The sequence below is a fragment of the Cenococcum geophilum genome (assembly GCF_001692895.1).
Source record: "Cenococcum geophilum 1.58 unplaced genomic scaffold K441scaffold_3, whole genome shotgun sequence".
Taxonomy (NCBI): Eukaryota; Fungi; Ascomycota; class Dothideomycetes; order Gloniales; family Gloniaceae; genus Cenococcum; species Cenococcum geophilum.
Genome location: NW_027137561.1, coordinates 4,612,625 through 4,625,506, shown reverse-complemented (window position 1 = coordinate 4,625,506; position 12,882 = coordinate 4,612,625).

Genomic DNA, 12,882 nt, shown 5'->3' with positions numbered 1-12,882 from the left:
AAGCGGTCGCCTGTGCCCGAGCTGACGCAGCCCATATCAGGGCGCGTCGAGCTTCAGGCTGTTAGCGCGGCATTTTTGGTACCCCATGCCCTGGGCTATGCGGTCCATGGCCTTTGCAGTCGGCCCTCACCTTGGCCCTCATCTTGGCTCTCACTCGGGCGTCCCAGGAGTTCCCCAGCTCGCAGCACTAGCGGCCCTGCACCACCGCGTACCTCAAGGTTGGTGCTGGCCGTGGCTCGTCCAAGCCCCCCCATAGCCCATCGCGCGGCCTCACTCGCTAGAAGGCCGCAACGCCGATACGCTAAAAATCCCGGTTCTTTGGCAAAGTTCGCAGCCCTGCAGCGAATCACGTTGGCGACAGGCCGGCCGCCGGCAGCAGCTTCGCCGTCGATATGCGTTCGGTGGGTTATGGTGCGTTTGGTGCTCCTCCCAAGTGCTCCAAGTGCGCGGCTGCTGAGAGTTGGGCGTTGGTCGGCAGTCACCTTCGAGGAAACAAGCTCACGATAGACTCCGCGCCAGCAGAACCGACAGCGACGATCCGGAGCCGGCAGCGCCAGCTGCGAAAAGTAGGAACCTGCGCGGGGCAGGGATAGGGCGTTTTGAAGGCGGCCATCATCCATGCATCACCAACCTCAACTCCTTGCTGAACGGTGAGCGTAGAGCAGAAGCATCGAGGCACTACCCAAAAAGGACGAGCAATACCATCGCTTTGTAAGAAAATAGCCTAGGCGGCCTGCCGTGCCAATCTGCCAATCACACACTGCCGATCGCGAGGGCTTTGCACTAACTCCACCAATGTCAACCGTTATCAGATGTACCTTAAGTACTCCCACGCGCCGCTGGAAAGGCTCCTAGGGCGCAGCCAGAGCCTCAGCGTGCATGGGAGCAACGCAGTGGTGACATTTACTCTGGTATTATTTCCGCATCGCGCCTGCACGTGGGCCCTCTTCATCACACAGGGTAACTGACTCATTGCCTGGCGAGCAATCGGAGTGCTTTTTGCCCTTCCCGGCCCATTCCCCGGTTTTGCAATTCCCTTAGCACGGCCAATCACCCCGCACGAAATTGTAAATGGTGATGGACAGCATCATCGAGAGGACGTATGCTCTAAGGAAGACAATGTTATTCGCTGTAAGCTTACTTTTTATTATCGCCGCCACGTGGATCCATCCAAGAGCAATCTCAATTGCACACGACCTCTTTCGGCCCCGGGTCAAGCGCTTCGAGCTTTTTGTGAGAAATTCCCTGGTAAGCCATGCAAGTGAAATTCTGGGAGGTCGGAAGATCTCCCGTTATCCAGTTGGTGGATTTGTGGAACGGTTGGGGCTTCGCCCGGTCTTACTTGGAATACCATGCTATTGGAACATGTTTTAGATCGCCATGACAGAGCACGCTTGCACCACCCACTCCAGCCAGTCAGCCTCCAGGACTACTTGTTTGTGTTACGGAGTCAAAATGTCTGACAGCACGGCTGCATATATCCCCCTTGAAAGACGAGCCCGCTGATACTCCATCGTGATGCTCCAACGTGATGCTGCAGGCGCCCTCGTCGTGCCACGATCGTGGCGTCTATCAGAAAGCAGATCGGTCTAGATTTTGTTGTCCACCACCCACCTGAACTTTGTGTTTCCGCTCAACTACATTTAGTCATATCCGCTCTTCGTCTTCTCTGAATTGAAACATGNCTCCCTTTTTTTTCGTGGTCTGACATCAGCCACGTAGGTACAGCGCCATCACAACCAACCAGGCCGGTGTCTCAGTTGCCGCATTACGTATCGTTTGCTTTCTTCAAAAATAAAGAGTGCTTACGGTAGTCAAGACCATTGTAGGTGGGGTCCTTTTGTGATCCAATGGCTGTCGGATACGGCACGTCTCAAACTTTCTCCCGGCGTCAGAATTAATATCCGATATCGCAACCTCAGCAGCAGCAGTCGCAACTTCACACTAAAACGCCCTCTATCTCTTCCAACGGTGGTATCCTGCGAGAGTTGGACCGTGCGCGAACACCAGATCAAAAGTACTCGTATGGTCACGGAGCCTTGATCCTATTGATTCTATTGGCCAGCCCTTATCGATAACCGTAGGACGAATTCCAAGAGTTGATCCTTTTCCGGATGCATCAATTTGGTCACTAAACCACTATTGAATGGCTTCGATCTATTGCCCTCCGACTCTGGATTAGCACTAGGCCTATCACATTGTGCTCTCGTATAGCTAGCATTGCACGTACCCGAGCTGCTAGCGTTTAGAGTCCCTGATTGAAACCTTCCTCGAGCTGGGTGAACCTGGAGTTGAGTTTAGTACCACGTGAGCGTCCTCGGCTGCATTTCTCATCTCAACGAGAAGAAGCCACTTCCGAAACACGATGGACCAACGATTTGATCAGAGATGGGACAGATGATGGCACACCCATGGTAATAGATGTCCATTGATATCCTGTAACGTTTCAACCTATTCGTCGTTCGAATTGGGTCGCTTGCATACCTCCAAATTGCTTCAGTCTTCCTGCAGCGCTTGACTCTGCACGTCACGCTTTCTACCAATTGCTTGTTTTGCCGGTTCTTGATTGTGAAGCCATTTCCGCATCCAAACCTTGCAGGATTACCATGTGACTGTGGGGACGTATGTCCCTGCAGCGGCACCCACCATTTCGGGTACGTATCACGTTATATCATCTATTAAGGGTTCCTGGATAAAGGGCTATAACATGGCAACTATAGCCGCTTTTCCCGGTGCGAGTGAGAAGATCTCCCTCCTGAACTGATTGCGCAAGATAGCCAAGCCCGGCTCAGGACTGGGGACAAGGTCACCAGCACCTGGGCGGCCTTTTATTCGGGCATGATTGGGAAGAAGTCACACCCCCAATTCTCAAATGCATCTCGCCCCCCCCCCCTGTCGTCCATCCGCCTTCCCCCCAAGAAATTTCACACTTCCGATCAATCATAGCACTCGGCTGAAGCCCCGAAAGCCACCGGCTTCCCGTTTGAGCAAAATTCGCAGAACCCGTCTCTCCGAACCCCGCACAGCAACATACTGGGTTTCTAATCCTTCGAGGCAACCCCAGTGGTTCTTGCCGCGAGGACGGCCATTCCCTGCTCTTGTGCTACAGCTCCAACGGCTGCTTAACCTCCTCAGCTCCAACTGCAGCCCAGCCGCTAGTGCAGACATGGCAGGACTAGGATTCTTTCCACATAAACACTACGAGGTTCCGCGGGCTCTGCTTGAAGACCGCTCTAGTTATCTCCTGGGAAGGTGTCCTCAAACTCCTAAGTTTCCGAATCAAAACATCTCAGACGTTGAGGTCACGTGATTTAAACAGCTGATGTCGCTTCTAACCTGTGTTATATTGTCGGGCATAAGTAGTTACTAAGTTGACTTATTAACAAAGGCCTCACAATCAACCAAAAGTGAAGAACTACGAGTCAATGCCAGGAGCTATACCCTTCCAACTTGACAGTAGCGATCGATAATTGACACTAATCCAAGCCTCGCCCCTAAATAGTCAATCAGGCGTTGCACACATTAATCCTGGGTATCATTCGAGGAGTATACTCATGACCAATAACCTTACGAAATTCAGGCAACCTGCGAGGCCCACCTCGTTTCTCTTTAGTGTTAAAACCTTCTAACAAAATTACAAAAAAAAATAGCTGATATATTTTATTACTAATATTATTTATACAGAAGTTTTTAAGCTTGTAAACCCATCTTAAGTTGGGTTTTGGTATGTGCTAGGAGACTCCTTCAGCGCCAAAACCCCCACAATGTTACCCAATCAACCAAGTCAAACGCAGCTCAAAGCACATGAGCATCTCGAATTCTCATCAGTCATTAGACCGTTAAACTTGTAGCATACTCCACAGCTCTCTTTCTCATCCTCAGGGTATCCGGCACCACAACCAACAGAGTCCGAGCTGCTTCTTTGAGACCGATTCCAGTGTTTCGGTATCCCGCACAGACCAGACCGGGTGTTCATTGAAAAGTGAGGGCGAGTCAAGCATTTGAACATCAATCTCCTCCTAGGGATATTAAAGGATCGACAGATCCCCAGCCTGCCTTCTCTTGCCCAGGGATCCCACGTACCCTTGAAAATCCATATTGCTTCTCTCACCTGGCTTGCCCAATCGAGGCCATGCCGGATTCAGCATCTCACGTGCAAACCCCCAAAAAAGGTATCGTGGACAACGTATTTCCAATAAAAGCGCCAAGAGAGGCCTACCAATCTCTGCATTTTCGGCCATCGATGCCCAATCTAGCGTGTTTGATTGGGCGATGAGCATCGAAATATTCGGTGTCAAGAGGATTCTTAGAGTTGGTCTAGACCTCACCGAGGAAACTTCACCACAAGGGGATTGCTAGCGTCTAGGCAGATTTGTATGGGCAAAGTAAGGTTCTCATGCATTCCATGCCAAGAGGCTAGCAATCCGCACATGTACCCCCCTTGTAGAAACACAACGTCGATCATTTACGGGTTATCCCGATGGGCTGGTACCTTGAACATTGGGCTCGAGCTCCCGCAGACTTCCGAGACCAGGATGTTTGAACGGGTAGAATATTAGAAATTTCGCAACTCTGACTGGTTTGGAAATAGTGTGGGAGGAAGATTCCGGAGGGGTTGCATTTCGAACATCCCAAATAATTCCAACGGCTAGTCTCATTCTTGAGGTGGATGCCTTTCTTGCGGATAAAGTATTCAAAATTCCAACGACCTCAGCAGTCTTACGCATTTAATCGCACGACTCTTTTGGAATGCCCAGAACCCGTATTCATGAACTTCCCAATGAAAGTATCGAGTATTATAGCACGGCTATCCCGCTTGCGTGCATCGCTAAATCGCGACCAGAATTAATTAAGCACTAGTATCTCGTGCAGCTTGCTTGATTGGCTGACCCGTTATCGATAACAGAAGCGCAAAGCAGCGGGTTAATGGATAAGTTACACGAGTTTCATAAAAGTGATACAAACAGGCGATCCTCTTCTTCGCTAACATGTAAAAACTCTACCCCGGGAAGATACCACCCTAATCGTTTCAGGGATTCAGCATTTCGGTGTACCCATCTACCCATGTCCACAATCCCATACGGGCCCGGATCCTATCACCTGTATGGTGAAATGCATCTTGATCATTCAGCATAGCAAGCTCTCTAATAGCCCCACCGATGAGATTCCCATTGAATGCAAATCAATTTCGGCCTTCGGTTGAGATAGACTTTTCGGCTTCCGGGAAACATTATATTAGTGCGGGTCATAGCTTCCATTGATTGAATGGCTCAACTCTTTCCGTTTCTTCTCTCCTACAATTTAGTATCAGCCTCCTTTTTTTACCAACCGATGTAGTAGCAATCTCGAAAAGATAGCAACTTGGCTCAAATGGTTCCCGACGCTGTCCGCTTAGGTTGTTTCAAACGTGTCACAAAGTTAGAAACGCTTCGCATTGAGGCGAAGTGCTCTGCAATCCAAGGCTCAGCTGGCAATGGCATCCTTACCCGAAAATCTATTCCATATACAGGTAGAGATCGATTATATCCAAGTGCCTTCGGGACTTGGCATCATGTTAGGATTTTGATATTCCTTGATGTGGCCATTAGTACGACGCAGTAACAACACACGAAAACATGTACTATTTAAGGGTAATTAAGCTCTTAACCTACATAGAATAACAGACGAGATTGATAGTAATTGGCCTATTCCTTCCACACATTTAGACACTCGTCGAGCAACAGAGCATCTAGACCCAGAGGTCTTCCCACTATCCCTTCGACCGTCGGCGTCCTACCTTATCGATAAGATAGGACGCCGACGGTCGAAGGGATACTAACGCGGCTTTACAGCTCTTCGGCAAGCCTAGATTTTACAGTCAAAGGACAGCCAACAAGAATATATGTCGCTGTGTTTGCCTAAAAATCAGCTACGAGCGCAGTCTGGGGGTGCTTATCCCAACCACATTGCAGTGATCTATTTGGACCGGCGCGAACACTCGCGCCAATTGGACCCAAAATGGCGGGCTAGCCTATATAGGTAACTATTATTCCTATTTAGGTATAGTGCATTGGATTTGACCTCAGATCCACGCCACACCAGTCCAAATAGATCACTAAATCACATTCTGCGATAAAACATTTCTTAGATACGAACATCAATTCAACCTTTCTCCATAACTAAGGCCCAGTTCGGTAAAGAGACTCTTAAGGTTCTACGCCCACGGTATAGACAGACTTGCTATTAAGCAAGCTGGCTTGACAGCTTGCTTGGCCTGCTTGATTGGTAATTGTAAGGGATATTATTGCGGACACCTCGGGTTGCCCTCAGGACAACCCCCGGATGCCCCTCGGATGGTCGCCGGTCACGTGCCGGAGGCACGTGCCCGTAGTATATAGTCTCCACGATCCCAGAGGCCTTACCTCCTTAAGGATTCGTCTCTCTCACCAATCTATCCTATTCCTACAATCGTGCCTTATAGCCCCCTGTCTATAAAGTCCCCTTACCTTTAAATCCTTCCTACTCCTTTTAGAAGGGTAGTTGGCTTTAAGGACCAGATTGTTTATTTACATATTTTATTTACAACTACTATCCTCTCTTAAAAATCTTATAATAACCTAAATGGAAACTCCACAGGCACCTTATAGAAAGCCGTTATGCTAAGGTAGAAAGGTCTCTCTAATAGCAAGAGATTGCGATAATATAACCCTTTAGGTAAGACGGCTAAACGAGCCCTAATACTTAAATACTTTAGGAGCTCGAAGACTCTTATATACCTATAATTACTACTAAGGAAAATGTAAATACCCTCTATAATGGTTATAACGCTACTAAAAAGCAACTAAAACCCCTTTAGCCCTACCTAGGCTAATTAAAAAATTAAACGCTAGAAATAACTCTAAGATCTTCCCCTAAGCTAGAAATACTAAAGGAATATACTAATACGTCTAACTAGGGAACTAACTAGAACCCTTCTAGAAGCCCACTAGCCTATAATTAGTATAGTAGTGGTATATAAACTACTTATAAGCTAAGTGGGCTTACCCCTTTAGGTAATCTAAACTAATTACTAACTTAAGACTTAAGCCTCGTAGGGAAATCTATACAGCTACTAGTACTAATACTACCTCTATAGCTAGAGCTTCTCTAAGGCTAAGGTTAAAAAGTTAAGAGCCCTAAACTAATATTCTCTAAAATAGATATTAGAAAGCTACTATAAGGCTCTTAAAAGTTATATAGGAATGTAATAGAATCCCCCGGAAGGTATATATTAGATAAAATAGTAGGAGGTTTTATCTATGTCCCATCTATATTCTATCTACGTCCTAGAAGACATAGTTAGATAGATAAAGGGTAAAGGGTTTTACTAGTGTCTTAGAAGGATTATATAGGGAGCTAGTTCTCCTCTAGAGAAGAGCTAGCAATTAGTCTCTAAATAAAAGAGGTTAGAAAGCATTTGTCTTTTATTTATAAAGATCGTTCTACCTTAACTTATCTTCTACTTACCTATAACTCTTATTCTATACTATTAATTAGATAATTATATGTTCTAATTAAACTGGCCTCTTATAGGGAAGGAGCTACTAATAAATATATTAGAAACCTTTAGAAGTAGGTTTAGATTTAATAAAGCTTAATCTAGGCTAGATAAAATCTTTTATAACCTAGCTAAGGCTAAGGGCTTCCTAGGAACTATCTAGTACCTACTTAAAAAGGTATAGAAGACTTAGAGAGTTATCTACGCTATAAATAGAAAAAGAATATAGACTAATTAGCTAAGGCCTTTAGTAGTTTAGAACTTTACTATAGACCTAACGCCTAGTAGTTAAACGATTGGGTTTATAAGGCAGACAACTTCTTTAAGATACTAATAATACGAGATAATACCAAAGAGCGTATATACTAGATTATTAGCAAGATTAAAGACTAATTACTAAACTAGATTATACTTAATTAGCTTAATAAAGAGCAAATTACTATATAGCTATCGCTATAAACCTTTCTAAAGAAATAGACTTAAGATCTATATATTATATAATATAATAATATAGAGCTATTTTGGAATAGGATATAGCTTAACCGCTATAACTTCTGCTAGTTTATAAACTTTATAGAAACTTATACTTAATAAATAAATCTAAAGCCCTTTAAAAATAAGAACGGCAGTACCTATAAAAAGGAAAAGATTAAGTTTATTTAGGCTAGAATTAAGCTAGTAATTTATAATAAAATAAAGCGCGTAGGAGCCCTATCGCGGATTACTAAATATACGGATTTTAAACGAGCGGTTTTAAACGCTAAAGATACGGTAAGGAACTAGACCTCTTTTAGTAAAGAGCTAAGGGGTTACTAAAAACGTAGGTACTTTAGTAGTAATATAGGGCAAACCTAACCTTTAAAGAAGCCGTTCTTAAAGAGAACTTTAAAAAGGTTAAAGTTAGGGGCCTTAAGTAATAGGAAAGACTTCTAGGGCTAACTTAATACCCATTTAGCACCTTTACGGAAACACTCTAAAAAGTTAAAAGAAAACTCTAAAGGTAGATCCTATTAGAAAAATAAGTAGGACAATAACTATACTAATAATTTAAAAAAAGAAAAGCCCTAGTTATAGACCTCTCCTAGCTATAACTAGGGTAAAATATAGAAGAAGAAACTCTTTATGTAAGCTTTATAGTGTATAGGAATTAAATAAGCGACTTAATTGTAAATTTATGGAAATCAAGTAGTATATATATATAAAGAAGGCGTAGGAAATAAGGGGTAATTGACGAGTCGGTGACTAAATTAGTGGTCGAGTTAGTAAGCGAGTCAAGGTGTAGGTAGTGAAACGGGGTAATATATAGGCAAGTTAGAGTGATATGCAGGGTACTAGTAGTCAGTTACACTTTATATTACTATTAAGCTAGAAATAATACTCCTTATAGGTAAAATATATTAGTTTTAAGCACTATATAATAGCGGCGCCGAAATTAATCTTATATAATATAATTTAGTAAAAAATAAAATAGAGACCACGCATTAGGAAATAGAGGTTCCTTTACAGGCAAGGCGCGCTCGCTTTTTTACCCCAGTTTGGCTAAGACCTAACCTTAACCTCAACTATAAAAGGCCTTCTCCCTCGCTACTTTTACCCTTATGCTCTATCCCCTCTTTTCTTTCCCGCTACTATGCCACCTTAGACTCTAGCTGTTAGCCGTAAGGCATTTTCTATCCCCTTAGCGTTTATACAGGTGCTCTACCCGCCTTCCCCAATCTCCGCATATTTTATACTAACGATTACTCAGCGCTGTAACTCTTTGGCCCTTTCTATAGGATATATTTATACTCTCTCCTAGTATTAACGCATGCTTCGGTCCTACCGTATTCCTCCTTTCTTCTCTCCTCTCCTCCTACCCACGTCCTCTACCGATTAGTGCACTAGAATAATATTTCTATTTATCCTCTTTTTTACCTCCGCCTCTAGTAGTGTCTTAAGTATAACTATAATATGCAACTTAATCCCTGTTAGAATAGCTATAAATAGCTATAAGGCTATGCTAAGAACCGCCTAGTAATAGATTATACGGGTTATAGCTGCTGCGAGCTACGGGACGCGTTAGGCAGTGTTATATTACAGCGTTATAATAAAGGTAAAGCCGGATGCCGAAGTAGATCCTTAGTAAAACTATAGGCTAATACTAGTTACTTAGCTTAGTTAAAGCTGCGCCGCTAGAAGCTAGAAGCCTTTACCCTTTTTAGCGCCTTCTTAACCTAGACCTAGACCTTACTTTTCCTTAATAATTAGAGGATTGTATTGCGATTGGAAAAGCCGCTAGGCTTTAGTCTAATCTAGCCCCCTATTTAGCTAAGAAGGTATAGGTTATACGGAAATATCCTTTATATAGACCTAAGACTTATAAGGCGGAATCTAGGGGTAAATGGCCTATCTGGTAGCATAGCCTAGCTTCTAGTAGAGCTAGTATTATAATCCTACTCTTAGCTAACGAATACTAGAGAAAAATTTATATATTTAATCTCCTAACGGAAACGGACTTTATGCGGTAGCTATATTAGCTAAAAGGGCCAAGATAGATATAGGCGTAATTGCCTAATTTACTCGCGCTATCTACCCCCTTATATTATTTATAATATCCGGCTATAGGTAAGGGTAAAAGCGAGGCTTTTGCGTATATTTAGGAGGTTGAGTAGCGGCTATAAGCTTTATAAAATATAATTAAGGAAGTTCCTTAGATCTAGGGGAGAGATTTAAGGATACCCTTATTACTTAGAGTGTCTTTTAATGCTTATAGTAGAATTACGGCACGCCCTTTACCTATCTAATACTAGAAATTATAGTCTTGTGGAGGATCTAGCGTGGAGGATCCAGCTCGCTAGTATATTAGGGTAGAAAACGGATATATTAGCGCTAGCCCTAACTCTAAGGAATAAGGGTAGAGGAGGTACTTTACCACCAACCTCCTTAATAGGGAGGCTTAGTGTAATACCCCTATTAGAGGCAGAATATGCTAGCTTAATTAGTTAGGTCTTAATTACAGTTTCCTAATAGGCGTTAATTTTATAATAGTTTAAGCCTATATAAACCTTTATATGTTATAAACAGTAATTACTAACGGAGCGTAGATTATATGTTTTAATTCGCTATTAAGCTAGTAGGGTTATTTTAGTATAGATGCTATAGATATAAGCTAGTAGTAAAAAGGAGACTGGTATAGACTTAAAAGCCTAGTGTAAGGGCGCGAAGAGACTTTGGGGAAGATTCGAAGGAATGATATAAATTCTATCTAAATCTAAGGGTATATAGCTCTTGCTAAGAACAAGACGTTACGTAAAGAAGAGAAGGGAATAACAAGAGAATTATATAATTAAATAGTTAGGGGCTTGGTGGTCGATGCGTGCGTATATACGCACGCGGTCTTTAACGGACTTTGGTAGAATTTAATTAATCTAGCAGAATTTAGCAGAAGTTAATTAAGCTAGCAAAATTCGGCAGAATTTGGTTAAAGCGTCGAAATTTATCTATTAAGTGTTTTACTAAGACATTCCTACTATAACTAGGCTAGTCCCGTTATAGTACCCCCCCTTTTAGCTAAAGGTCTAAATAATTTAAATAATTTAATTTTAGTTAAGACTTATAACTTATCGCGTGTTATATTTTTACGTTAAGTGGCGGTATAGGGTTTTACCAGTTCTAATTGTTAAGTAGGCTAATTAGGATTTTCTATACCCGGTATAGAAAATCGCTATTAGCTTAGTTAAGGTAGTAAGCCGAACTAATATCTTTATAGTAGGTCTTAGCAAGGCAAATCTAACTAATTAGATAACTTTAACTGCCGGTTAATGTTCCTTAATATCTTATATATTACGTGATTATATTATAAACGTTATAACGTATTTTAAGTTCTTTTTAATTTTGAGCTTCTTACTATTATATTTTATATATTTGTGTTAGGTGGTAGTTATTTACCTTTATATCATGTCTATTTAGCTAGAGTAGGCCGCAAAGGATGGTCTTTATAGAATTCTTTTACTAGGGAAGGCGCGTCGGTTTTAATCTGGTTATAGGTTTCCTAAGTTTATATTTTATATCCTTCCTACTTAATAAGAAGTTTAAATTGTTTAGATTATGTTTTTTATTATATATTATTAATTAAGTTAATAAAGTAAGAACCGTTACCGTTATTAATAATTATAGAAGGTAGCGGTGGCACTTTATAAGTTATAGGTTTACTTTTTAAGGGTTATAGTAAGTTTACGTAAAACGTTAGATATATTTTTATCTTAGTTAGTAGTTTAAGCTTATAAGCGTATAGGCTTAGTTTCTTTTTAATTTGGTATAGGCCCGTAAACTTTTAGTTTAGTTTCTTTAAGGGTCGTTAAGTCTTTAGGTTTCGTATATTTAGGTAAACTATATTACCTTCCTTAAAGTCCTACGCGGGAGCTCGTCCTTTATTTATATACCATTTCTATATTATTTAAGCGTACGCTAATTTACTTTATAATAGTTCCGTTAACTGCTTTATTTAATTAGTAAAGTTATACGTATTAATTAGTTAAATCCTCTTAATCGTAGGTCCTATCGTATTAATTTTAGGTTATGGTTTAAATCTAAGTTAAGAGTCTTATCCGTAGGTTGCGTAGAACGGCGTTACGCCTATTAATTCGTTTCTTATATTATTCGCAGTAAACTTAGCTAAAGGTAGCTACTTTCCCTAGTTATCTTGCAGGTAGGAGTAGTATATTTATAAGTATTATTCTATAATCGCGTTCGCAATTTTAGTTTAACTATCTATCTTTAGATAAAATATAGTTAAGAGTCGTGTTTATATACTTAATTATTTATATAGGGCTTGCTAGAAGTCTAAAACAAACTAGCTTCCGTAGTTGGATATTATTAAATTAGAAAGTCCGTGTAGCTTAAAGACGTATTTAATAAAATATTCGGCTACTAATATTATATTAATTAAGTCTATAGGAATTATATATTATATTTTTATAAGACGGTTAACAACTATTATAACATTTATAAACCTATTACTATTAGGCAGGTTAACTACGAAGTTAATTAAGATATCTCGCTATCTTTATATTGGAATTAGTAACGGTTAAAGTACTCCTTGCTTCTTTATATAAGAGGTCTTCCTATACACGCATATTCTATATACTTAAACGTATTTTTATATATAGTTGTGCATTATAGGCCAGTAATATACTTGCTAGATAATCTTATAGGTCTTTATATAGCTAGGGTGCCCTACTATAGGGGAATTGTGTACGAATTCGAGTATCTTAAATCATAAGGGTTCGGAATTTGGGACTACTATCTTCTATTAATAGTACAACCGATTATTACGGATTTCGTATTCAGCGAGTGTAATATCCTTATATTACCGTTTCTCTATTTAA